The following is a 26,525-nucleotide window of genomic DNA, read 5'->3' on the forward strand; positions in this document are numbered from 1 at the left end:
CAACGGTCGGAACCCAACGGCCTGGTGACGTGGCTGGCGCACCGGACACTGTCCGGTGTGCACCGGACTGTCCAGTGCACCATGCGACAGACAGCCTCCACCAAACGGCTAGTTTGGTGGTCGGGGTTATAAATACCCCCAACCACCCCACATTCAAGTCATCCAAGTTTTCCTACTTCAACTACTTACAAGAGCTCTAGCATTCAATTCTAGACACACCCAAGTGATCAAATCCTCTCCAAACTCCACACAACGCCTTAGTGATTAGTGAGAGAGATTTGCTTGTGTTCTTTCGAGCTCCTGCGCTTGGATTGCTTTCTTCTTTGATTCTTTCTTGCGATCAACTCAATTGTAACCAAGGCAAGAGGCACCAATTGTGTGGTGGACCTTGCGGGGAAGTTTTGTTCCCGTTTGATTGAGAAGAAGAAGCTCACCCGGTCTGAGGGACCGTTTGAGAGAGGGAAGGGGTTGAAAAAGACCCGGCCTTTGTGGCCTCCTCAACGGGGAGTAGGTTTGCAAGAACCGAACCTCGGTAAAACAAATCCGTGTGTCACACTTCTTATTTTGCTTGCGATTTGTTTTCCACCCTCTCTCGCGGACTCGATTATATTTCTAACGCTAACCCGGCTTGTAGTTGTGATTAACTTTGTAAATTTCAGTTTCGCCCTATTCACCCCCCTCTAGGCGACTTTCAGATAGCCTGCAATTATGCTGCCAAGGGAGAAACATCATCAAAAGTAAAGGTATCATGATTAAAATCATCGTACCATCCATCTTCGTTGAACAAGCCCTCTTGACGAAGCTCCCTGTGTTGGGGCCTTCGGTCTTGATCATCCTGAGCAAGATGACGCACTTCCTCAGTAGCTTCATCGATCTTCCTTTGAAGATCGGCCAACCGAGCCATCTTCTCCTTTTTCCTTTGCACCTGTTGGTGGATGATTTCCATGTCCCTGATCTCCTGGTCCAACTCCTCCTCCTAGAATGTTGGACTAGTGGCCTTTCTGTTCTGGCTTCGAGCCTCTCGGAGAGAGAGAGTCTCCTGGTTTGTGTCCAGTGGCTGCAGTGCAGCCCCTGGCGCTGTTATCTTCTTCGGCGGCATGACGAAGGTCGATGCTTTGCCGAAGATTGTGGAAGTGAGTACACTGGAGGTGGGCGCCAATGTTGGGGACTTGTTCTCAAATGCTATGAATTAAGAACAAGGCAACACAGAAATAAGTTAATGGTTAATGCCCTTCGTCCCTCGAAGCATTATTTCTCTTAGGATATAATGATCTTCGGACGAAGGTCATGAAGGACATACCTTCATCATCATAATTTACATTGATAAATGGAGAAGCATATGAAACATGAGAGAATAACATGAATAATCACATAACATTATTTACATATATTTATTATATAATCCTGGATAAATAAGAACAATATCGAATTACATTTGTACCTTCGACTCGACAGAAGGTAAAAGTACAAGCGTAACGCACGAGCGAGTACAAGTCAGCGTGAACAGTATGGGGGTACTGTTCATCTATTTATAGGCACAGGTCGCAGCCCGTGTGAAATTACATTCATGCCCTTCATATTCACTATTGACTTAAGAACAATCTATTGAGGACTAAATAGCCTTTTCCTCCTTAAGTCGGTTCCTTTTTCTGCTATCGAGTCGAAGCTCCCTTGCGCACAGCTTCGGCGCTGGTTCAACCTTCGTTCCGACCCTGCTCTCCGTATTGTGTACAACTTCATCCCGAGTCCGAAGGTTCCTGTACATATATTATACTTGGGAAACATTGTTAATCATGTTTTTGAGGACCTTCGGAAGACGAAGGCCCCCAACAATTATTTCATTTTAATTTATGAAATGTTGATAGTTAGCCATTCAACTTGACAAACTACACAAGTATAATCATTATCTCATTAATGACTATTTATTCAATTTTCTGACTGTTTTAGTGTTTACTACCTTGTGAAGTTTCTATTATGTGTTGTAAGGTATTATTAAGATCCTACAACAAAATCTCCTTGTCGTGATGGGATTTTGAGACTCAAGTAAAAGCATTAAAATTTTCATGCCATTCTTACATGCATTTACATGCCACCTGACCATTATTTTCTCTTGAAATACACTATTTGACTGATCTATGCTTCCCAACCAATATCTCCAAGTTACTTTACGAAATTGTTCAGACTTTAGAGTACTTTCCTTTTTTGGGCTACTGCTCTGCTTCGCCCATCAAAAAGTGTATCGTTATCTTGATCGAGAGGTCATCTTCCTTTTATGGTTTCAAATGTATATGCAAGGGCACATTTTGAATTAAAAGGAACCGACTTCTTTTCAATGTCCACTGTTTGAACACCTGATGTGGTAGATTGCATGCCTTTTTTGTTTTCAGTTCATTCTTTAGTAGCCTGTTGTTTCGGCTAGCGAGCGGGTGCGGAAGAAGGAAGGGAGAGGCGCTTGGTTAACCGGACGACAGGACACCACCGGGGGTTCGCTGCAACGCAGCGACGGCTTCTGTAGCTTCTCAGGCCAAGGTAAGCTTTCAAGCGAATTTGTCGCTGCAACTGTTCTTTAGTAGCCTGTGATATGTTAGTGAATTTGTCGCTCAAACATAAAATGAACTGACTTCTTTTCAATGCTTCCCCTAATATGACTTTTATATGACATATGTTAAGTAATACAATGTCGAGCTTGTGTGTATTGGGGGTTTTTTATTGGGTATAAAGTTTATATATGCATTCTTCCGGTATATATCAGTTGATGCTAATTTTTAGATAAAATGATAGTGGGGAGGCTTAGCTGGTAGTATACTTTGAGTTCGGTGCACTTGCATCCGTTCACAATTCTCTTTATCATCTGCTTCTCTTCATGTTCTTTTCCAAATATACCATTTAACACAAAGGCAAACACCCTTAAGTGCTTCTCTTCATGTTCTTTTCCAGTTACATCGGTTGCTCTGTGAGACAACCACTCACTTGCATTTCTTAACAAGCATTTGCAGTTATCTGTAGCAGTCCCATAGTACCTCTCACGTCAACAAACATGAAACAAGTTCTTCTTACCCAATGATGAACAAAGATATATAACAACCTAGGGAGATTGTCTGCATAAGCACACTTGAAATCAGAACCTTGATGACGACATGATGACTGATGAGATTAAATGACTTTAGAAAGTAAACGACGTGATAATTGATCAGAAAACATATGACGACATGAGAATTGATGAGAATAAAAGGCTTTACAAAGTAATAACTTTTTTGAGCTTCTGACAACATATTTTTTCATGAACCAATAGACAACAATAGAATATTGAACCGCGAAAGTATGACATGTGTTCCATTTAAATTTAAATTTTAAATTATGTTAAAGGCTATAAGGTTTTGATGGAACCGGTCGTACTGAACCGTAAAAGAGCCGCAGCGGACCGCCTAAAACGGATGCCTATGTAAGTTATTATATGAATATATTTACACAAAATTTGTCTTTCAAAGTTATGATTGTTATTTAGTCGTATGTTTAATATAGCTTCAGGTTGTTCGACGACTACCGTGATGAAGATTTTTGTGGGCTACCGCAGAAATACAGTATTGTCGCTCGGGTAGAAGTTAAATTCCCGATTGAACCACGTTATCGTGACAGACAACATTTCATTTTATCTGACATCAATGTAAGCCAACAATTCTTTAAGTTTCATTTTGAAAGTTACACGATCTTCATACCATCACCTCTTCTCCTACTGAAATACTATTAGGGAGCCAAGATCGAGGCCATGACATATTTGTATGAGACAGTCAAACATTTCGACAATTTGCTCCATGAAAAGCATGTTTACAAGATGCATAACGTAAAGTTTGGTCTTCATCCGGGTGAATTTAATTTTCGACATCTAAATGGTCCCATGGAATTGTATCTCAACCAACAAACTATCGTGGAGCCATACACTGTTCCAATTCAAATGGCGTCATTCCCAAAACATATATTCTTGAACCTTGCTGATATTGTCGAGTTGCCAAACAGAACTTTAGTCGGTGAATATATCGATCTCTATAAATTATTAAAATATCATTTACACAAAATTCAGTATTAATCCATTTATAAATTGTTATTTTTGTAGACATTATGGCTATTGTAGTCCACCTGGATACAATTTATCGCACAATGTGGGGCCCATTCGGAAAGATTGTTATAATAGATGCTAGATATATATTCCATTAATTGTATATATCAAATCTATATATTACTAACCTATTCTTACCAAAATCAATGTCCTAGGTGGTCTTTACATATCATTAAAGTTTGGGTGACCTACTAAACAAAAATGCACTCCGCTGGACGTTGGCTAAGGAGGATTATGGCATAATAATCGGTACTATGTTTAGGCAGTTCAGAAGACAAGGTACAACATGCCTTTACCCCTTGCAAACACATACGTCACTAAGTTTTGCTTTATAATGATTTGTAACGAAGATTTAAATATGTAATTCTAGAGTGCCTCGAGTCTTCGGATCATACCGCAATACACATCAATCTGTTCCATCACAACACCCATTATTTTGGACGTAAGTATATTCTAAAAAAATAGTTACATTTAAATCATGATTGTTCTCATTATATCATGAACTACGTGTAGATATGATTAATTGTGGCATTCATTGCATCAATTCAAAAAGCTTTGGTGGCGCGGAACAACCGTCAGTTTGCTGTTACATTCCTTGAAGAACAAAGGCGTAGATAGATTCTACAATTTCACAAAGAGCAATAATTGGGACTATGTTTAGGCGTAGATAGATTCTATAATGATAGAATACATGCCGTACTATTGATCAACCAAAAGCAACATGAAGCTCAATTGTATGTCTATGAATTTTGTTTGTAATACCTATGACATGGGTTTAATAAGAGATAGTTTGTGATTTTTTTGTTCCATAATTAATAAATATTTTGTGCGAAAAATTGATTTCCCGTACTAATATGTATGGGTTACACATATTTAGATAATGCAGACAGTCTCCAAATCTGTATTATATTATGAGAAAAATATAAACTTTGTATTTTGTCTAACATGCGTGGAATTCCTGTAGAATAACATGAACAAAATTAATGCATTTTATTGGACAGGCCTGATCACCTCCAAATTATGAAAGAAGGGCTTTATGGGTTACACATATTTAGATACTGACAATGCAAAGGATTAGTCACAAAACCAAACCCTACAATATCACACCAAAACTTTACGCCTCACCTGAGTCTAAATTCTGGAACATTGTTCTTCCTCTACCATATTCAAAAGTTTAATCAAGGGCGCCTAAGAGGATCCTCCTCTGATGCTTGCACGAGCTTTTCCTTGATCTCCTCCCTTGTGACGATATCCCTGTTGTCAACCCTTGTCCGTACATTCTGGTTTGCTTAATGCAAATGGCTGTATGTGAACATGTTTGTTCGAATATTCTGTGAACCTTGTTGTGTTTGAGAACTATGTGTACCGTGTATACTGTGTGACAACAACAAATATGTTTCTATGTGTACTGAACAGATAGCTGTGTAAAATGTGTGCAAATTGATACATGTACACAATAGACAAACGATGTGTCTTAAATTTTATATATTGAACTAAATTGTGGTTGTACACAGAGTACTGTGTGAAAACTTAACTAAGCCATTCCACTGTCCATAATAGGGTTTCTTTATGGATAACGGAGAACCAACAGAAATAGATCAGATGGAACATAATGATGGTCGCACACCATTGACAAACATCTCAAACACCATTACTATAGGTAAAGGTTATTACAGGCGTGTCGATTAACGTTTGAAATGTAGTATGTAGGGGAACACTAATACACAAAGTTATACTGTAGCTGATGGCAATGGATCGAAATTGCTTGGTCCAAATGTCGATGCTAAGGAACGTAAGAGGCAAAGGGAAAGGGAAAGAGAAAGATATGTCACGATGACCGTTGAACAAAAAAACGAGAAAAGTAGAAAGCGTTGTGAAGTAAGTCAACGAAATAAAGGACCTCCTATACAGCCAGAGGCATCTAGAGGTGATGAAAATGTTAAATTCCTAATTGTTATTATACCTACATGTACCTTATACAAAATTGTCGTGTATTCTTTTGTATATGGGTGATATACAAAGAAGACATTAATATGAAGACATGTGAGACGGTTAACTTTGAAATAAGTGGAGATGTGCATCTTGGTTCAGGTATATGATCATTGAAACAATTATTTTAATAGATCCTCTTATGGATTAGTGAATATCTATTAATCTTATTTTTGGTTTTCATTGTGTTTCACAGTTAGTCTTTCATATGGCTGTAGCACAATTGATTTCACAAACTTTGCAACACAAGGTATTGCAGATATACCAATCACAATTTTTCACCCATCATTTTATAATAAAGATTTGTTGTCTTTGTCTAGAGGTTGGCTCTTTACTTATGCTAAATGCATTTGTAGCCATGAAAATCAGTTTACCACTGTTGGTTTGGCAGTTCCTAATAACAAAACTTCACCGACCAATAATTTTATCGAACGAGAAAGGCAAAGGCATAGAGAAAGACGTGCAAAAATGTCAGTAGACCAAAGGAACAAGTTGAATAAGAAGCGTCGTGAGGCGCGACAACAAAACAAGGGACAACATATGATGTCCACTGTGTAAGGAGGTGATGAAACACGTCAAATTTAAATTAATGTTTCTGTGCATAAACCTACACTTAGAAAGTAATGTGATCATTGTTTTTTAGATGGAGACGAAAAAGTAAATGTGAATAAGATGATGATAGAGATTGGTTGCATTGGAATGAGACATTCAAGGCAGACGATGTTTTCACAACGAGAGACCTTCTGACACCAGGTACATGACTGTTCACTCAACTAAATTTGCAAAACAGCTGATTTCAGGCGGTTTAACGTATACATGCCCTATTCCAGGCGTTGTGCTTGAAACTGTTGGTAACACTGTTGGGGACCTTCGGCGTCCGAAGGTCCTCAAAAACAGGATTTAACAGTATTTCTGTAGTACAATGTGTAAACAGGTACTCTCGGACTAAAGTCGGCATTGCAGCAGACCAAAATAATACGAAGCTTGATACAGAGCCGAAGGTGTTGAGCAGGAAAGCTTCGGCGTAACAGCAAAGAGTGGAACCGACTTAAAGATGAAAAGGCTATTCAGACCTCGATAGACTACTATAGAGTTATTATCAAATGTAAAGGGCATGAATGTAATTTTGTAAGGGCTGTGTCCCGTGTCTATAAATAGATGAACAGTATTCCCGTACTGTTCACGCTGACTTGGCATTCACTTTTTGCGTCACGCTTGTACTATCGTTTCCTTCCGATTGAAGGTACACTTATAGTTCAATAATATTTTTGTTCAATAATAATAAATGATTGTTCATGTGTTCTTTTACATTCTTTATATTTTATCCTTCGTCATTGTTTGATGAATTTATGAAGGTATGTCCTTCATAGCCTTCGTCCGTAAGCCATTATATCCTAAGGGAAATAATGCTTCTGGGGATGAAGGGTGTTAACGATTAACATTTTCTATGTTGCCTTGTTCTTAACTCCTAGCACTTGAGAACAAGTCTCCAACATTGGCGCCCACCTCCGGTGAACTCACTTCCATTTCTTGAGCTTTTTGACACCTTCGGCAAGCATCACCTTCGTCATGCCGCCGAAGAAGGCTTCAGCACCAGGGGCTGGCACGCTGCAGCCGCTGGACCCCAATCAAGACGTCCTTTCTCTTAGAGAGGCACGAAGCCAGAAGAGGAAGGCTACCAGTCCAACACCTCCGGAGGATGATCTAGATCAGGAGATTCAAAATCTGGAAATCCTTCAGCAGCAGGTTCAACGCAAGAAGGAGAAGATGGCCAGGCTAGTTGAACTGCAGAGGCAGATAGATGAAGCCTCTGAAGAAGTTCGTCATCTTGCTCAGGATGAGCAACACCGAAGGCCTCAGCATCAAGACCTTCATCAGGAGGGCTTTCCCAACGAAGATGACTGGTATGACAATTTCCATCATGGGAATTTTGTTTTTGATGATGCTTCTCCCCTGTCCGCTGAGTTACAGGCTACACCTTGGCCTCCGTCCTACAAGCCGCCTCAGCTCCCCGTATTTGATGGCCACTCAGACCCGAAGCAGTTTTTGATGAGCTACGAAGCAACAGTGTCTTCGTATGGTGGCAATGCTTCAGTCATGGCCAAATCTTTCGTTATGGCTGTCAGAAGTGTTGCTCAAACCTGGTATTCTTCCCTTCGACCAGGAACGATCACTTCATGGCAGAAGCTGAAGGATTTGTTGTTAACCAGCTTTCAAGGATTTCAGACGAAGCCGGTCACTGCTCAGGCTCTGTTCCAGTGCACTCAGGACCACGAAGAATACCTTCAGGCATATGTCCGAAGGTTCTTGCGTCTGAGGGCACAGGCACCAACGGTGCCCAATGAAATTGTCATCGAGGCCATGATCAAGGGGCTTCGGCCAGGTCCGTCAGCTCAGTACTTCGCCAGGAAGCCTCCTCAAACTTTGGAGAAGCTTCTCCAGAAAATGGATGAATACATTCGGGCCGACAATGATTTTCGCCAAAGAAGGGAGGAGGCTTTCAGGTTTTCTGAAATGACCAGGGGCTTCGGAGGAAGGTTTTACCCGAGGCATGTGAGATCAATTCACAATTCTACACAAAATGATGACAGAGGAAGCCAACAGCAAAGGCCACAATGCTCCTCACAGGCTTCTGGACAACAGCAAAGCTCCTTCCGGCCACCAGCTCCAAGAGGCAGAGGCGCCAGGGGCTTCGGAGGAAGATTTGGCGATCAACCGAGAAGAATCTTTTGCTTATTCTGCGGTGAGAACAAAGGCCATACTACCAGGATGTGCCATGTCACTATACAGAAGCAAAAGGAAATAGCTGAAGCAGCAACACAGCAAGCCCAGCCGAAGCAGGTCATGCATACAGCTTCGTATCATTCGCCCTACATCCCAGAATATGTGGGCAACCATCCTGCAGTCTCTGCTGCTTCGGCGAGTCAACCTCAAGCTTCCTGGCAACAGCCTCCGCCTCCACCTCCGTTGCAACAAGGCCAGCAGCCAGAAGGGAGCCAATATGCTCCACATCAAAGGGACTTCAGAGAACAGTCCGAAGCTCGCACGGTCAACAGCACCGTGCCAGAATCAAAGCACATCTATTGACAAATATCCTACCTTAATAGCAATCTTTTTCATTCAGTTTTATTTTCTGTAATAAAGGACATTGTTTTAGGTTTCATGTAATTAGTTTCGTTGATTCCTACAAGAAAAATATGTTTTCTTCACAGGTTTCTGATAATAAAAAGGACCTTCGGATTATCGAAAATTCTTCGAAGTCACAAAAAGTCGTTCCGAAGGGAGCGCAGTGTAAGTTTTCTGCTCCAAAGTCGTTCCAAAAGGAATGCAGAGCATACAGCGAAAAGTCAACGCTGATACCGCCTAAGTAAAAGGCGAAGAAGCTCCAAAGACGTTCCTAAGGGAATGCAGAGCTTATACCGCCTAAGTAAAAGGCGAAGAAGCTCCAAAGACGTTCCTAAGGGAATGCAGAGCTTATACCGCCTAAGTAAAAGGCGAAGAAGCTCCAAAGACGTTCCTAAGGGAATGCAGAGCTTATACCGCCTAAGTAAAAGGCGAAGAAGCTCCAAAGACGTTCCTAAGGGAATGCAGAGCTTACAGCGAAGAATCAGCGCTGATACAAAAATATTGTGTGGGGATATGTGTGTATCTTTCGGAACAAATGCCATCTACGTAACATAACATCATCACATCATTTTGCATAGCATAAGCATCATACATCATGTTGCATATGGTACAAGAGGGGGACACAATATTGATCTTCGGAAGTATGCTTTCAAAGAGTGAAAATCGTATTGTCACAAGGAGACACAATCTTCAACTTCGGAGTATAGCTTCGGAGAATGGTTTCACGAAGCTTGGATATTCTTCATCTGAGCGCTATGGACATTGTTGTGATACATAAAAATTTTTCTTCACGAAGCATGAAAAGAAGGGAAGGTGTTTTTTCGCCAAAGACTCAAAAAAGGTATGTATGAAAAGTTTCATGCATCGTAAAGAATTAAACCATAAAGAAAAATAAAACAAATATGTTACATACAGGATTACAAGATATTACACGTGTTACATTTAAAATGTTTTTACAATAGCATCTAGTCTTCCCTAAGTACCACTTCTGCAGCTTCGTTCAACAGTCGATCGACAACCTCATCCATAATAGCTTCAGCCATCTTTTTAATCTCATCGTCACCCTTAGGCCGTGCACCCGGAGATACTTCAGTAGGATCTGAGGAAGGACAGGACACGGCTACTTTGCTATTACAAATCATAAACAAATCTTAAAGCCTAAGATTACAACACGATAAAAACTATTAGTTGATACCTAATTGACCTTCGGCCTCTGCGCTCTTTTTAGCAGCCTCAGCTACTTCTCTAGCATCGTGAATACCCTTTTCACTTCTTCGAATAATTTCTCCGGCCATCTCTCGGCCACCATTATCCCAGATATCAGTAAAAAACTTTCCACCAATTATACTAGCTTCGGCCGAGGGATCTTTTGTATCTTCAAAGGACAAAGCAGCTTCGGACTGTGCTAAAATTTTTACATGTTCACAGCCCTCCTTCTCTAAGATGCTGGCAATCCCTCTGGCGCCAGAGAAGGCACATATATCTCCTCGGCTATTTAAAATTTCTTCAAAGGCTTCGGCTTCGTGGTTAATCCATTCGATGACACCTTCGGGATTACCTCTTGAAAAGTTTTCCTCACTTGATAATGCGCCGACCTTGGCGAAGCTAGCCTTTAATTTCTTGACACAATCTATAGATTTATTGTAGCATCTCTTTTTGGACGAACGAAGCTCTTCAACAGTCACTTCTAGGTGATCTGCCCATTGATCGCTGAGTTCACGCTTTGTTTCTTCGAGTATGCGTTCTTCCTTGGCTCTGGCCAGTTGTTTCCGAAGGTCTTCAATTTCGCGTTTCTGAGCTTCAGCTTGAATTTTAAAAGCAGCTTCATCCTCTTTTATTTTATTTATCAATGAGTATAATATTTTGTATTTTTCGAGACCTTCGTTCCTCAGTTCAATTATTTCGGAACGAAGGTTGCTCAGGGCTATTGTACACCCTTCGTCTTCAGCATCTTTCTGTGCTCTAAGAGCATTGCTGAGTATCAAGCCCTGCAAAAAGAAATATGTGTGTGTATCAGTGGGTTCAAACGAACGGAAAAATACAAGGATTTCATATATCGTACCTTTAAACTATTGTAAGCCAGGCTGTCGGCCAGATCGTTCTTCGACAGCACCGAAAGTCCGTCTTCTAAAGTTGGGAATCCGAAGCTTCTGCTCATCTCCCGACAGACAGAAATTTCCTTGCTGTCGGGGAGACAATACAAGAAATCTTCTTCTCCACTGCCATTAAATATCAACGCCCCCTTTGGATAATTCAGTTTTTGGGCATAGTGCTGGGCCTCTTGTTCTTCTTTTTCTGATAATTTTTTCCCCGAAGCATGACGAAAAACATAATCACGAATTTTGGGGGATGCTTCAGGGGCAACAACACTGGTTTTTTCAACAAAAGTTGGATTTGTTATTTTTTCTTCGTCACTTTCCAAAGGTTTCCCCTTTGCGGGCTCTGAGGGCCCAGTTTCGGTTTCAGCCCCTTGCTCTGGAACTTTAGAACCAGAAGTTTCAACTGTTGTTTCAGGAGTAACAACAGCTTTCTTCGGAGGTGTGCTTGAAGTCTTAATTGTTTCTAGTACATCTAGCACATTCGCCATTCTTCTTCTTTTTGGAGTCACTGCTGGCGCTTTTTGATTTTTTGTTGTCTCAACATTTGCTGCAGGACTCACAATTTCTGGTACTTTTTCTTCAGTTGGTTTTTCCACTTCTGCAATTTTTCTGTGGATAGCGCTTCGGCCATTTCTTTGGTTTCTGGCAGCGAAACCTTCGGTTCTTCTAGTTCTATCTTTTTCGCCGTTTCGGTTATCCCTGCAGCTGCAGGTGGCGTGACTGGTCTGGTTGGCTTTTCAGCCTCGGTAACCGAAGAAGATTTCTCGGTAAACTCCGGCACCGAAGCTGGTTCGATATAACGCGGCCGGTGAGTGAGGACTTTTATTTTCTTTCTTTCAGGCTCTGGCTCGCTAGGAGCAGTTGCAGCTTCTTCTTTTGCAGAAGTTATGTTCTTTCTTTTCTGCCTTCGGATGGGGTAGCAATAGTCAGGGTAAACAAACCCAATTGCATCAAATACCCGATTCAGCCTCTTCTTTTTTCGGCCTCCGAAGGCTGCTGACATCGCGGTATCTTCGGCCTTCGAATAAGCACCAAGCAATTCGTCACTTAAATTTTCAATACTCTTTAGCCAGTCGTCATCTGGCTCAGTAAATTTATCTCCAAACTTGAAGGTGTACTTCAGTCTCACAAGCCCACCTTCGTCGGTCTCTTTTATAGTTTCTTGAGGCATTTCCCATTTCTCTGCAAGCGGCCACACCCGGAAGGCAATATGTTCTTGTACTAAATCTCTTGTTCCAATAAAAGAGCAGATGACGCCGAAGGCCCTCTGGCATTCTTCGGCAGCTTCATTCATTTCCACCTTCGGCCTCCGAAGGCCGAAGCTTTGCCAAATAGGACGCATGATTATACCTTTGATGTCTTCTCGTGCTGATAGGTCATTCTTCACATAAAACCATTCTGTCATCCAATCCCCGGGCCATCTCTTCCGAAAGGTTGGTACGGGACAGCTTGCCCCGGACCGAGAGACGAAACTGTAGCAGCCAAAGTTATTGTGGTACTGTTCTTTGCCCCAAGGCTTTGTTTCATATAATAATTCATGTATATTGCAGAAGCTTCTTGCGTCAGGCTTCAGACCTTGGCTTCTCGTGGCCCACACGAAGATATTTAGCCTTATAATCGCCTCTGGAGTAAGTTGATGAAGATAGACTTCGAAGATTTTCAACACCTCCACGACGAAGCTGCTCAAGGGGAATCGCAATCCGGCTTTCAAAAAGCTTCGGTACACCACAACTTCATTTTCTTCAGGGTGTGGACAAGTCTTTTCCCCTTCGTCCGCCCTCACAATGGACAGATCCCGGAAATACCTTCCCCTCATATTGGCAAGATGGTTTTCTTTGATAGCTGATTTGCCGAAAACCGCATGACTTGGTCGCCAGGGGCGGTCTTCGGAGTCTTCACCGCCACTATCTACATCAAAACTGTCACTGTCACCAGTATCTTCAGACAAGCCTTCCAGAATTTCCTTGGTGATTTTTTCCGTGTTTGTCTTCGACATCGCTATAAGAAACCCCAGGTTTTTCTCCTCATCAAGAGACAGTTTCGCCTCAGTAACAGCTTCCTTGTCTCCAGACATCTTCGGAAACACTAAAAAACTATTTTCAATGCCGAAGCTTTAAAACTAAAGACTCAGGGAATCTTAGCGCGCAAGAGCTAAAAATTGAGTAAGCGGGAGTGGTTGGCCAGAAAGCGTGCAAAATGAGTTTGCGGTATGGCCATATTTATACGCTCGGTGCGTTGAAAGTTGAAAGACCCCACTTGTCATTGAATGTTGCTATTCTAGCAAAGGGAAGGTGTTTTTTCGGACCTTCGGCGTAAAGCCTTCGTCCATATCGCAATCTAAATTTATTATTTCAAACAAATTAATATTGCGAGGGGCTACTGTTGGGGACCTTCGGCGTCCGAAGGTCCTCAAAAACAGGATTTAACAGTATTTCTGTAGTACAATGTGTAAACAGGTACTCTCGGACTAAAGTCGGCATTGCAGCAGACCGAAATAATACGAAGCTTGATACAGAGCCGAAGGTGTTGAGCAGGAAAGCTTCGGCGTAACAGCAAAGAGTGGAACCGACTTAAAGATGAAAAGGCTATTCAGACCTCGATAGACTACTATAGAGTTATTATCAAATGTAAAGGGCATGAATGTAATTTTGTAAGGGCTGTGTCCCGTGTCTATAAATAGATGAACAGTATTCCCGTACTGTTCACGCTGACTTGGCATTCACTTTTTGCGTCACGCTTGTACTATCGTTTCCTTCCGATTGAAGGTACACTTATAGTTCAATAATATTTTTGTTCAATAATAATAAATGATTGTTCATGTGTTCTTTTACATTCTTTATATTTTATCCTTCGTCATTGTTTGATGAATTTATGAAGGTATGTCCTTCATAGCCTTCGTCCGTAAGCCATTATATCCTAAGGGAAATAATGCTTCTGGGGATGAAGGGTGTTAACGATTAACATTTTCTATGTTGCCTTGTTCTTAACTCCTAGCACTTGAGAACAAGTCTCCAACAAACACGCCTAACCATAATTTGGAAAGGGTCGCCTACTTTAGAGAGCGGTACAAAAACTTAACTCCCACCGAGAGGGAGTTTAGGCGTGAACGCCTTAGGTTGTATAATAATACACCAAAGCGGAAAGGGTCAAAGATAGAGTACATAAGAAAACATAGAGCATTGTTGGCTGACACATTGAGTCAGGAGTACATCGCCATGGAGTCGCCAACATATACCCCCGAGGTTGTACACCCTACAACAGATGCAACTGAACCTGTTGGATCCGCAATTACCCCCTGCGACTGGGTTATCCCTGAAATCGCCAGTAACTAATAGTCGCCTAGAGGGGGGGTGAATAGGGCGAAACTGAAATTTACAAATATAAGCACAACTACAAGCCGGGTTAGCGTTAGAAATATAAACGAGTCCGCGAGAGAGGGCACAAAACAAATCGCAAGCAAATGAAGAGTGTGACACGCGGATTTGTTTTACCGAGGTTCGGTTCTCGCAAACCTACTCCCCGTTGAGGAGGCCACAAAGGCCGGGTCTCTTTCAACCCTTCCCTCTCTCAAACGGTCCCTCGGACCGAGTGAGCTTCTCTTCTCAAATCAAAGCCGGGAACAAAACTTCCCCGCAAGGGCCACCACACACTTGGTGCCTCTTTCCTTGATTACAATGGAGTTTTGATCACAAGAACAAGTGAGAAAGAAAAGAAGCAATTCAAGCGCAAGAGCTCAAAAGAACACGGCAAATCTCTCTCGCTAATCACTTAAAGCCTTTTGTGGAATTGGAGAGGATTTGATCTCTTTGGTGTGTCTAGAATTGAATGCCTAGCTCTTGTAAGTGGTTGAGAAGTGGAAAACTTGGATGCAATGAATGGTGGGGTGGTTGGGGTATTTATAGCCCCAACCACCAAAAGTGGCCGTTGGGAGGCTGTCTGTTCGATGGTGCACCGGACAGTCCGGTGCACACCGGACATGTCCGGTGCTCCCGCCACGTCATCACTGCCGTTGGATTCTGATCGTTGAAGCTTCTGACTTATGGGCCCGCCTGGGTGTCCGGTGCACACCGGACATCTACTGTTCCTTGTCTGGTGTGCCAGTATGGGCACGCCTGACTTCTGCGCGCGCTGCGCGCGCATTTAATGCACCGCAGGGAGCCGTTGGCGCGGAGATAGTCGTTGCTCCGGAGTTGCACCGGACAGTCCGGTGCACACCGGACATGTCCGGTGAATTATAGCGGACTAGCCGTTGGCGCTTCCCGAAGCTGGCGAGTTCCTGAGGTCGCTCCTCCTTGCGCACCGGACACTGTCCGGTGTACACCGGACAGTCCGGTGAATTATAGCGCGAGTGCCTCTGGAAATTCCCGAAGGTGGCGAGTTCGAGTTGGAGTCCTCTGGTGCACCGGACATGTCCGGTGGTGCACCGGACACTGTCCGGTGGTGCACCGGACAGTCCGGTGCGCCAGACCAGAGATGCCTTCGGTTGGCCCTTTGCTCCTTGGTTGAATCCAAAACTTGATCTTTTTATTGGCTGAGAGTGAACCCTTTAGCACCTGTATAACTTATGCACTAGAGCAAACTAGTTAGTCCATTTGTTTGTGTTGGGCAATTTAACCACCAAAATTATTTAGGAACTAGGTGTAAGCCTAATTCCCTTTCAATCTCCCCCTTTTTGGTGATTGATGCCAACACAAACCAAAGCAAATATAGAAGTGCATAATTACACTAGTTTGCATAATAGAAGTGCAAAGGTTGCTTGGAATTGAGCCAATATAAATACTTACAAGATATGCATGGATTGTTTCTTACTTATAACATTTTGGACCACGCTTGCACCATGAGTTTTGTTTTTGCAAATTCTTTTGTAAATCCTTTTCAAAGTTCTTTTGCAAATTGTCAAAGGTAAATGAATAAGATTTTGCGAAGCATTTTCAAGATTTGAAATTTTCTCTCCTTGTTTCAAATGCTTCTCCTTTGACTAAACAAAACTCCCCCTAAATGAGATCCTCCTCTTAGTGTTCAAGAGGGTTTTGATAATTTTTGAAATGCTAGTTTCTCCCCCTTTTGAGCATAACAGGAAAACCAATTGATAATATCCTTGGAAACACAAAGTTTTTGAAATTGGTGGTGGTGCGGTCCTTTTGCTTTGGGCTCTTTCTTTCTCCCCCTTTGGCATGAATCGCCAAAAACGGAATCATTAGAGCCCTAGAAGTGCTATCTTCCCCTTTGGTCATAAAGAAATGAGTTAAGATTATACCAAAGACGAAGTCCGGTCCTTTTGCTTTGGGCTCTTACTCTCTCCCCCAAAGACGAGGTCCTTTTCTTTGATGCTCATGCTTTTTTTTCCCAAGAATGGAGAGTGACTTGGAGCGTCGGTGATGGTTGAGTTACGGAGTGGAAGCCTTTGTCTTCGCCGAAGACTCCAATTTCCTTTCAATACACCTATGACTTGGTTTTGAAATAGACTTAAAACACATTAGTCATAGCATATGAAAGAGACATGATCAAAGGTATAAAAATGAGCTATGTGTGCAATCTAGCAAAAGAAATTACGTGAATCAAGAATATTGAGCTCATGCCTAAGTTTGGTAAAAGTTTGTTCATCAAGAGGTTTGGTAAAGATATCGGCTAATTGATCTTTAGTGTTAATGTAAGAAATCTCGATATCTCCCTTTTGTTGGTGATCCCTAAGAAAATGATACCGGATGGCTATGTGTTTAGTGCGACTATGCTCGACGGGATTGTCGGCCAATTTGATTGCACTCTCATTATCACATAGCAAAGGGACTTTGGTTAATTTGTAACCGTAGTCCCGCAGGGTTTGCCTCATTCAAAGCAATTGCGCGCAACAATGGCCTGCGGCAATGTACTCGGCTTCGGCGGTTGAAAGAGCAACCGAATTTTGCTTCTTTGAAGCCCAAGACACCAAGGATCTTCCCAAGAACTGGCAAGTCCCCGATGTGCTCTTCCTATTGATTTTACACCCCGCCCAATCAGCATCCGAATATCCAATCAAATTAAATGTGGATCCCCTAGGATACCAAAGCCCAAACTTAGGAGTATAAGCCAAATATCTCAAGATTCGTTTCACGGCCGTAAGGTGGGATTCCTTAGGGTCGGATTGGAATCTTGCACACATGCAAACGGAAAGCATAATATCCGGTCGAGATGCACATAAATAGAGTAAAGAACCTATCATCGACCGGTATACCTTTTGATCCACGGACTTACCTCCCGTGTCGAGGTCGAGATGCCCATTGGTTCCCATGGGTGTCTTGATGGGCTTAGCATCCTTCATCCCAAACTTGTTTAGAATGTCTTGAGTGTACTTCGTTTGGCTTAGGAAGGTGCCCTCTTGGAGTTGCTTTACTTGAAATCCTAGAAAATACTTCAACTCCCCCATCATAGACATCTCGAACTTTTGTGTCATGATCCTACTAAATTCTTCACATGTAGACTCGTTAGTAGACCCAAATATAATATCATCAACATAAATTTGGCATACAAACAAGTTATTTTCAAGAGTTTTAGTAAAGAGTGTAGGATCGGCCTTTCCGACTTTGAATCCATTTGCAATAAGAAAATCTCTAAGGCATTCATACCATGCTCTTGGAGCTTGCTTGAGCCCATAAAGCGCCTTAGAGAGCTTATAGACATGGTTAGGATACTCACTGTCTTCAAAGCCGGGAGGTTGCTCAACATAGACCTCTTCCTTGATTGGTCCATTGAGGAAGGCACTTTTCACGTCCATTTGATAAAGCTTAAAGCCATGGTAAGTAGCATAGGCTAATAATATACGAATTGACTCAAGCCTAGCTACGGGTGCATAGGTTTCACCGAAATCCAAACCTTCGACTTGGGAGTATCCCTTGGCCACAAGTCGAGCTTTGTTCCTTGTCACCACACCATGCTCATCTTGCTTATTGCGGAAGACCCATTTGGTTCCTACAACATTTTGGTTAGGACGTGGAACTAAATGCCATACCTCATTCCTAGTGAAGTTGTTGAGCTCCTCTTGCATTGCCACCACCCAATCCGAATCTAGGAGTGCTTCCTCTACCTTGTGTGGCTCAATAGAGGAAACAAAAGAGTAATGCTCACAAAAATGTGCAACACGAGATCTAGTAGTTACCCCCTTATGAATGTCGCCGAGGATTGTGTCGACGGGGTGATCTCGTTGGATTGCTTGGTGGACTCTTGGGTGTGGCGGCCTTGGTTCTTGCTCATCCTCCTTTTCTTGATCACTTGCATCTCCCCCTTGATCATTGCCATTATCTTGAGGTGGCTCATTTGCTTGATCTTCTACTTCATCAACTTGAGCCTCGTCCTCATTTTGGGTTGGTGGAGATGCTTGTGTGGAAGAGGATGGTTGATCTTGTGCATGTGGAGGCTCTCCGGATTCCTTAGGACACACATCCCCAATGGACATGTTCCTTAGCGCGATGCACGGAGCCTGTTCTTCACCTATCTCATCAAGATCAACTTGCTCTACTTGAGAGCCATTAGTCTCATCAAACACAACGTCACAAGAAACTTCAACTTGTCCAGTGGACTTGTTAAAGACTCTATATGCCCTTGTGTTTGAATCATATCCTAGTAAAAAGCCTTCTACAGTCTTGGGAGCAAATTTAGATTTTCTACCTCTTTTAACAAGAATAAAACATTTGCTACCAAAGACTCTAAAATATGAAATGTTGGGCTTTTTACCGGTTAGGAGTTCATATGATGTCTTCTTGAGGATTCGATGTAGATACAACCGGTTGATGGCGTAGCAAGCGGTGTTGACCGCCTCGGCCCAAAACCGATCCGATGTCTTATACTCATCAAGCATGGTTCTTGCCATATCCAATAGAGTTCTATTCTTCCTCTCCACTACACCATTTTGTTGTGGTGTGTAGGGAGAAGAGAACTCATGCTTGATGCCGTCCTCCTCAAGGAAGCCTTCAATTTGAGAGTTCTTGAACTCCGTCCCGTTGTCGCTTCTTATTTTCTTGATCCTTAATCCGAACTCGTTTTGAGCTCGTCTCAAGAATCCCTTTAAGGTCTCTTGGGTTTGAGATTTTTCCTGTAAAAAGAATACCCAAGTGAAACGAGAATAATCATCCACTATTACAAGACAATACTTACTCCCGCCGATGCTTATGTAAGCAATCGGGCCGAATAGGTCCATGTGTAGGAGCTCTAGTGGCCTGTCGGTCGTCATGATGTTCTTGTGTGGATGATGGGATCCAACTTGCTTTCCTGCCTGACATGTGCTACAAATCCTGTCTTTCTCAAAATGAACATTTGTTAGTCCTAAAATGTGTTCTCCCTTTAGAAGCTTATGAAGATTCTTCATCCCAACATGGGCTAGTCGGCGGTGCCAGAGCCAACCCATGTTAGTCTTAGCAATTAAGCATGTGCCGAGTTCAGCTCTATCAAAATCTACTAAGTATAGCTGACCCTCTAACACACCCTTAAATGCTATTGAATCATCACTTCTTCTAAAGACAGTGACACCAATATCGGTAAAAAGACAGTTGTAGCCCATTTGACATAATTGAGATACAGAAAGCAAATTGTAATCTAAAGAATCTACAAGAAAAACATTAGAGATGGAATGGTCAGGGGATATAGCTATTTTACCCAAACCTTTGACCAAACCTTGATTTCCATCCCCGAATGTGATAGCTCGTTGGGGATCTTTGTTTTTCTCATAGGAGGAGAACATCCTTTTCTCCCCTGTCATATGGTTTGTGCACCCGCTGTCGAGTATCCAACTTGAGCCCCCGGATGCATAAACCTACAAAACAGGTTTAGTTCTTGACTTTAGGTACCCAAATGGTTTTGGGTCCTTTGGCATTAGACACAAGAACTTTGGGTACCCAAACACAAGTCTTGGAGCCCTTGTGCTTGCCCCCAACATATTTGGCAACTACCTTGCCGGATTTGTTAGTCAAAACATAAGATGCATCAAAAGTTTTAAATGAAATGTTATGATCATTTGATGCACTAGGAGTTTTCCTTCTAGGCAACTTAGCACGGGTTGGTTGCCTAGAGCTAGATGTCTCACCTTTATACATAAAAGCATGATTAGGGCCAGAGTGAGACTTCCTAGAATGAATTCTCCTAATTTTTCTCTCGGGATAACCGGCAGGATATAAAATGTAACCCTCGTTATCCTGAGGCATGGGAGCCTTGCCCTTTACAAAATTAGACAATCTTTTAGGAGGGGCATTAATTTTGACATTGTCTCCCCTTTGGAAACCAATGCCATCCTTAATGCCAGGGCGTCTCCCACTATAGAGCATACTTCTAGCAAATTTAAATTTTTCATTTTCTAAGTTATGCTCGGCAATTTTAGCATCCAATTTAGCTATATGATCATTTTGTTGTTTAATTAAAGACATGTGATCATGAATAGCATTGATATCAACATCTCTACATCTAGTACAAATAGATACATGCTCAATGATAGATGTAGAGGGTTTGCAAGATTTTAGTTCTACAACCTTAGCTTGTAACATGTCATTCTTAATTCTAAGGTTGGAAATAGTAACTTTGCAAACATCAAAATCTTTAGCCTTAGCAATCAAATTTTCATTTTCTACTCTAAGGCTAGTAAGAGAAATGTTTAATTCTTCAATCCTAGCAAGCAAATCATCATTATTATCTCTAGGATTGGGAATTGAAACATTGCAAACATGAGAATCAACCTTAGCTAACAAATTAGCATTTTCATTTCTAAGGTTGTCTATTGTTTCATGGCAAGTGCTTAGCTCACTAGATAATTTTTGACATTTCTCAATTTCTAGAGCATAAGCATTTTTAACCTTAACATGCTTTTTATTTTCCTTGATTAGGAAGTCCTCTTGGGTGTCCAAGAGATCATCCTTTTCATGGATGGCACTAATCAATTCATTAAGTTTTTCTTTTTGTTGCATGTTGAGGTTAGCAAAAAGAGATCGCAAGTTATCTTCCTCATCACTAACATTTTCATCACTAGAAGATTCATATTTAGTGGAGGATTTAGATTTAACCATCTTTTTGCTGTCCTTTGCCATGAGGCACTTGTGGCCTACGTTGGGGAAGAGAAGCCCTTTGGTGACGGCGATGTTGGCGGCGTCCTCGTCGTCGGAGGAGTCGCTTGAGCTTTCGTCGGAGTCCCACTCCCGACAAACATGGGCATCGCCGCCCTTCTTCTTGTAGTACCTTTTCTTCTCCTTTCTTCTCCCCTTCTTGTCGTCGCCTTGGTCACTGTCACTAGATATAGGACATTTAGCAATAAAATGACCGGGCTTACCACATTTGTAGCAAACCTTCTTGGAACGGGATTTGTAATCCTTCCCCTTCCATTGCTTGAGGATTTGGTGGAAACTCTTGATGACGAGCGCCATCTCCTCATTGTCGAGCTTGGAGGCATCGATTGGTGTTCTACTCGGTGTAGACTCCTCCTTCTTTTCTTCCGTCGCCTTGAATGCGACGGGTTGAGCTTCGGACGTGGTGGGTTCGTCAAGCTCGTTGATCTTCCTTGAGCCTTCGATCATGCACTCAAAACTTACAAAATGCCCGATTACTTCCTCGGGGGTCATTAGTGTATATCTTGGGTTGCCACGAATTAATTGAACTTGAGTAGGGTTAAGAAAAATAAGAGATCTTAGAATAACCTTAACCATTTCGTGGTCATCCCATTTCTTGCTCCCGAGGTTGCGCACTTGGTTCACCAAGGTCTTGAGCCGGTTGTACATGTGTTGTGGCTCCTCCCCTTTGCGAAGCCGGAAGCGACCGAGCTCCCCCTCGATCGTTTCCCGCTTGGTGATCTTCGTAAGCTCATCTCCTTCGTGCGCGGTTTTGAGCACATCCCAAACCTCCTTGGCGCTCTTCAACCCTTGTACTTTGTTATACTCCTCTCTACTTAGAGAAGCGAGGAGTATAGTTGTTGCTTGAGAGTTGAAGTGCTCGATTTGGGCCACCTCATCCTCATCATAATCCTTATCCCCTATGGATGGTATCTGTGCACCAAACTCAACGACATCCCATATACTTTTGTGGAGTGAGGTTAGATGAAATCGCATTAAATCACTCCACCTAGCATAATCTTCACCATCAAAAGTTGGTGGTTTGCCTAATGGGACGGAAAGTAAAGGTGCATGTTTAGAAATGCGAGGATAGTGTAGGGGAATCTTACTAAACTTCTTACGCTCTTGGCATTTAGAAGTTACGGAGGGCGCATCGGAGCCGGAGGTCGATGTTGATGAAGTGTCGGTCTCGTAGTAGACCACTTTCCTCATCCTCTTTTGCTTGTCCCCACTCCGATGCGGCTTGTGGGAAGAAGATTTTTCTTTCTTCTCTTTGTGGTGAGAAGAAGATTTCTTCTCCTTCCCTTTGTTGGAGGAGCTCTTCTTCTTCTCCCTCCTCTTGGTGCGGGACTCTTCCGATGAAGTGCTCCCGTGGCTTGTAGTGGGCTTTTCGCCGGTCTCCATCTCCTTCTTGGCGTGATCTCCCGACATCACTTCGAGCGGTTAGGCTCTAATGAAGCACCGTGGCTCTGATACCAATTGATAGTCGCCTAGAGGGGGGGTGAATAGGGCGAAACTGAAATTTACAAATATAAGCACAACTACAAGCCGGGTTAGCGTTAGAAATATAAACGAGTCCGCGAGAGAGGGCGCAAAACAAATCGCAAGCAAATGAAGAGTGTGACACGCGGATTTGTTTTACCGAGGTTCGGTTCTCGCAAACCTACTCCCCGTTGAGGAGGCCACAAAGGCCGGGTCTCTTTCAACCCTTCCCTCTCTCAAACGGTCCCTCAGGACCGAGTGAGCTTCTCTTCTCAAATCAAAGCCGGGAACAAAACTTCCCCGCAAGGGCCACCACACACTTGGTGCCTCTTGCCTTGATTACAATGGAGTTTTGATCACAAGAACAAGTGAGAAAGAAAAGAAGCAATCCAAGCGCAAGAGCTCAAAAGAACACGACAAATCTCTCTCGCTAATCACTTAAAGCCTTTTGTGGAATTGGAGAGGATTTGATCTCTTTGGTGTGTCTAGAATTGAATGCCTAGCTCTTGTAAGTGGTTGAGAAGTGGAAAACTTGGATGCAATGAATGGTGGGGTGGTTGGGGTATTTATAGCCCCAACCACCAAAAGTGGCCGTTGGGAGGCTGTCTGTTCGATGGTGCACCGGACAGTCCGGTGCACACCGGACATGTCCGGTGCCCCCGCCACGTCATCACTGCCGTTGGATTCTGACCGTTGAAGCTTCTGACTTGTGGGCCCGCCTGGGTGTCCGGTGCACACCGGACATCTACTGTTCCTTGTCCGGTGTGCCAGTATGGGCACGCCTGACTTCTGCGCGCGCTGCGCGCGCATTTAATGCACCGCAGGGAGCCGTTGGCGCAGAGATAGCCGTTGCTCCGGAGTTGCACCGGACAGTCCGGTGCACACCGGACATGTCCGGTGAATTATAGCGGACTAGCCGTTGGCGCTTCCCGAAGCTGACGAGTTCCTGAGGTCGCTCCTCCTTGGCGCACCGGACACTGTCCGGTGTACACCGGACAGTCCGGTGAATTATAGCGCGAGTGCCTCTGGAAATTCCCGAAGGTGGCGAGTTCGAGTTGGAGTCCTCTGGTGCACCGGACATGTCCGGTGGTGCACCGGACACTGTCCGGTGGCACACCGGACAGTCCGGTGCGCCAGACCAGAGATGCCTTCGGTTGGCCCTTTGCTCCTTGGTTGAATCCAAAACTTGATCTTTTTATTGGCTGAGAGTGAACCCTTTAGCACCTGTATAACTTATGCACTAGAGCAAACTAGTTAGTCCATTTGTTTGTGTTGGGCAATTTAACCACCAAAATTATTTAGGAACTAGGTGTAAGCCTAATTCCCTTTCAGTAACCCATTCCTGCCAGCTTCAACACAGACTGAGGATGCTGATTCACTGCATATGTCTATTGGACCACTAAGACGTAAACAACATGTGCCACGTGGTGAAAGACAAGCTATCTTAGCCCGTCAAAACCGGCAATTTGAAGCATCCATTTCAAGGAACATGGCTACTGCGACTAAGGATACTATCAGTGACGCTGGGGAAGGGGATGATTGGACACAACCCCATATGACTGCAAAGATCAACAACAATGGTAATTAATATCATTGTTTTCAAGTCGGACGAGTTGTCGGTCATTTTGGCTGAGTGACTTGGATGATTAATCGTGACCAATCTCGATTGATCGGATGACTTGAAAACAATGATTACTATCCTATCTTAAATGGATGCAACATGACGACGATAGCATGTAGTCCGACTAAACGTGTGTTTCCATCAGTACAATGTAGGAATCAATGCCATGGTGTTATTGTGGCAACAAATGAGAGTGCAAGTATGACCAAACAAGGAAGTGGGGTGGATCATACCCAGTCGAAGCCAAGGGTCATTTCCAATGGTAATTGTTAAGAATCTTTATTCAGGTTACATATTTTCCCCACCCTGTTATCCTGAATGCCCTTTTATTTTATGTGGCTTGTATTTTCACGTTCCAGTTGATGACGATGACAGTGTCGTATTTGAAGATGATGCTGATGAGAACGAGGGATACCTATTTGCTAGGCAATGTACTAATTTTAATCTTTTTATGATACCAGTGCTTATATAAATACATATGTCTTACTCATTGTTTCCAAAAAAAATATCAGATGAGGATACCGATGAGGATATAGAGATTGATGGTAGTCAAGATGAATCGGCTGCCACTGATGTTCCTGACTCGTACGACAAGGTGTACAGCAACATCCCTAAAGAAACACATATGCTCAAGATTGTTCCCAACTGCTGTTATTGCACCGCGAAGAAGTTTGAGTATGAGACACCTGGTTTTTGTTGTCGTGTGGTGGGAAGGTTGAGCTAGCCCCACTGGAGACCCCTCCCCAACTCAAGAGGTTGTGGGATAGTGCAGACTCTAATGCTAGGCACTTTAGTGATAACATTAGGTTTTTAATGGCCATTTCTCTTTCACTTCCATATACCGTTGTCTCGATAGTATGACAACTAATGTAAGGGATTCTGGTATATATATGTTTCGAGCACAGGGCATGATGTACCACAATATCAAGTCATTTGGTAGGGAGGGTGGGGCAGAGCATAAACACCTTGAGCTTTATTTTTATGATGATGATCCCACTCTCGAGCATCGGTACCGTAAGTGTCGCGACGAGCATCAACAGAAATACAAAGATGTTATTTGACAGACAGTCGATATACTACGTGGAAACTCGTACTCTGAGCACCTTAGGACCATGGGCCATGTTGAGAACCTTGATGACTATCGTATCACGTTGAACCTAGACCAGACGTTGAACCAGAAGACATATAACAAACCTCTCACTTTGGAGGTGGCCGCTGTCTGGATCGAAGGGAGTGAAGGGCGAGGCCAATTCAGCAAGAGTGTTATGCTCCATGGGAAGGATAGTTCAAGCCACTGCATCCGCTCATACCATGGATGCTACGATGCACTATCATATCCATTATTCTTCCCTAGAGGCTAACTTGGATGGCATGCAAAAATCCCAAAGGTTGGAGTATCCATGGACGAAGTGGATGCATATCGTGCGACACATAGGGCAAGTAATGGAAATGATGAAGATGCGGGTTAGTTGTTTCTTTATAATTTGATATATTTGCGCAATATTAACTATCTTTTCAGCATCACTCACTTTATAATCCTTGCGTATGCAGAATCTCCTAGCCATTTATGTGTGTATGTACGTGACTACTACTGCTACAAATTCTAGATTCGCCCTGGGTATTCAATCCAATACTTCATGGAAAGCGGCTTTTCCAGCAGTTCGCGGTCGACACGTACATAAAGATTGAGAGCTCTCGTTTAGATTTCATATGCAAGAATCAGGATCGGTTAAGGGCAGACCTGTACCAAGGTTTAGTGGATAGCATGCTAGATGGAGATATTAGAGCAGAGAAGGTTGGCAAGCGAACTGTGATGTCGACGTCGTTTATTGGTGGTCCTCGTGACATGAGACGTCGGTATATGGATGCTATGGCTCTGGTGTGGAAGTTTGGTAAACCAGACATATTTCTTACCATGACATGTAACCCTAACTAGGATGAGATAAGGAGGGAGCTTCTCCCTGGGCAGACACCGCAAGATCGTTCGGATCTTGTAGTCTGTGTCTTTCATGCGAAGCTACAAGAGTTAAAGCATA

At 43.0% G+C, this 26,525-nt stretch overlaps 2 long non-coding RNA genes across 2 annotated transcripts; both read left to right on the forward strand.

The window, feature by feature from the left end:
* The first annotated feature begins 1,309 nt into the window (after positions 1–1,309).
* Positions 1,310–4,930, forward strand: LOC103637959 (uncharacterized). Its single transcript, XR_002265119.3, has 3 exons — positions 1,310–3,664; positions 4,270–4,393; positions 4,485–4,930. It is a non-coding gene; the product is annotated as an uncharacterized lncRNA (long non-coding RNA).
* A 689-nt stretch (positions 4,931–5,619) lies between these two features.
* On the forward strand, positions 5,620–7,035 carry LOC103637958 (uncharacterized). The gene is made up of 4 exons (XR_002265251.1): positions 5,620–6,205; positions 6,300–6,353; positions 6,495–6,665; positions 6,747–7,035. It is a non-coding gene; the product is annotated as an uncharacterized lncRNA (long non-coding RNA).
* The last annotated feature ends 19,490 nt before the right edge of the window (positions 7,036–26,525 follow it).

The sequence above is a fragment of the Zea mays genome, chromosome 9, assembly GCF_902167145.1.
Source record: "Zea mays cultivar B73 chromosome 9, Zm-B73-REFERENCE-NAM-5.0, whole genome shotgun sequence".
Lineage (NCBI taxonomy): Eukaryota > Viridiplantae > Streptophyta > Magnoliopsida > Poales > Poaceae > Zea > Zea mays.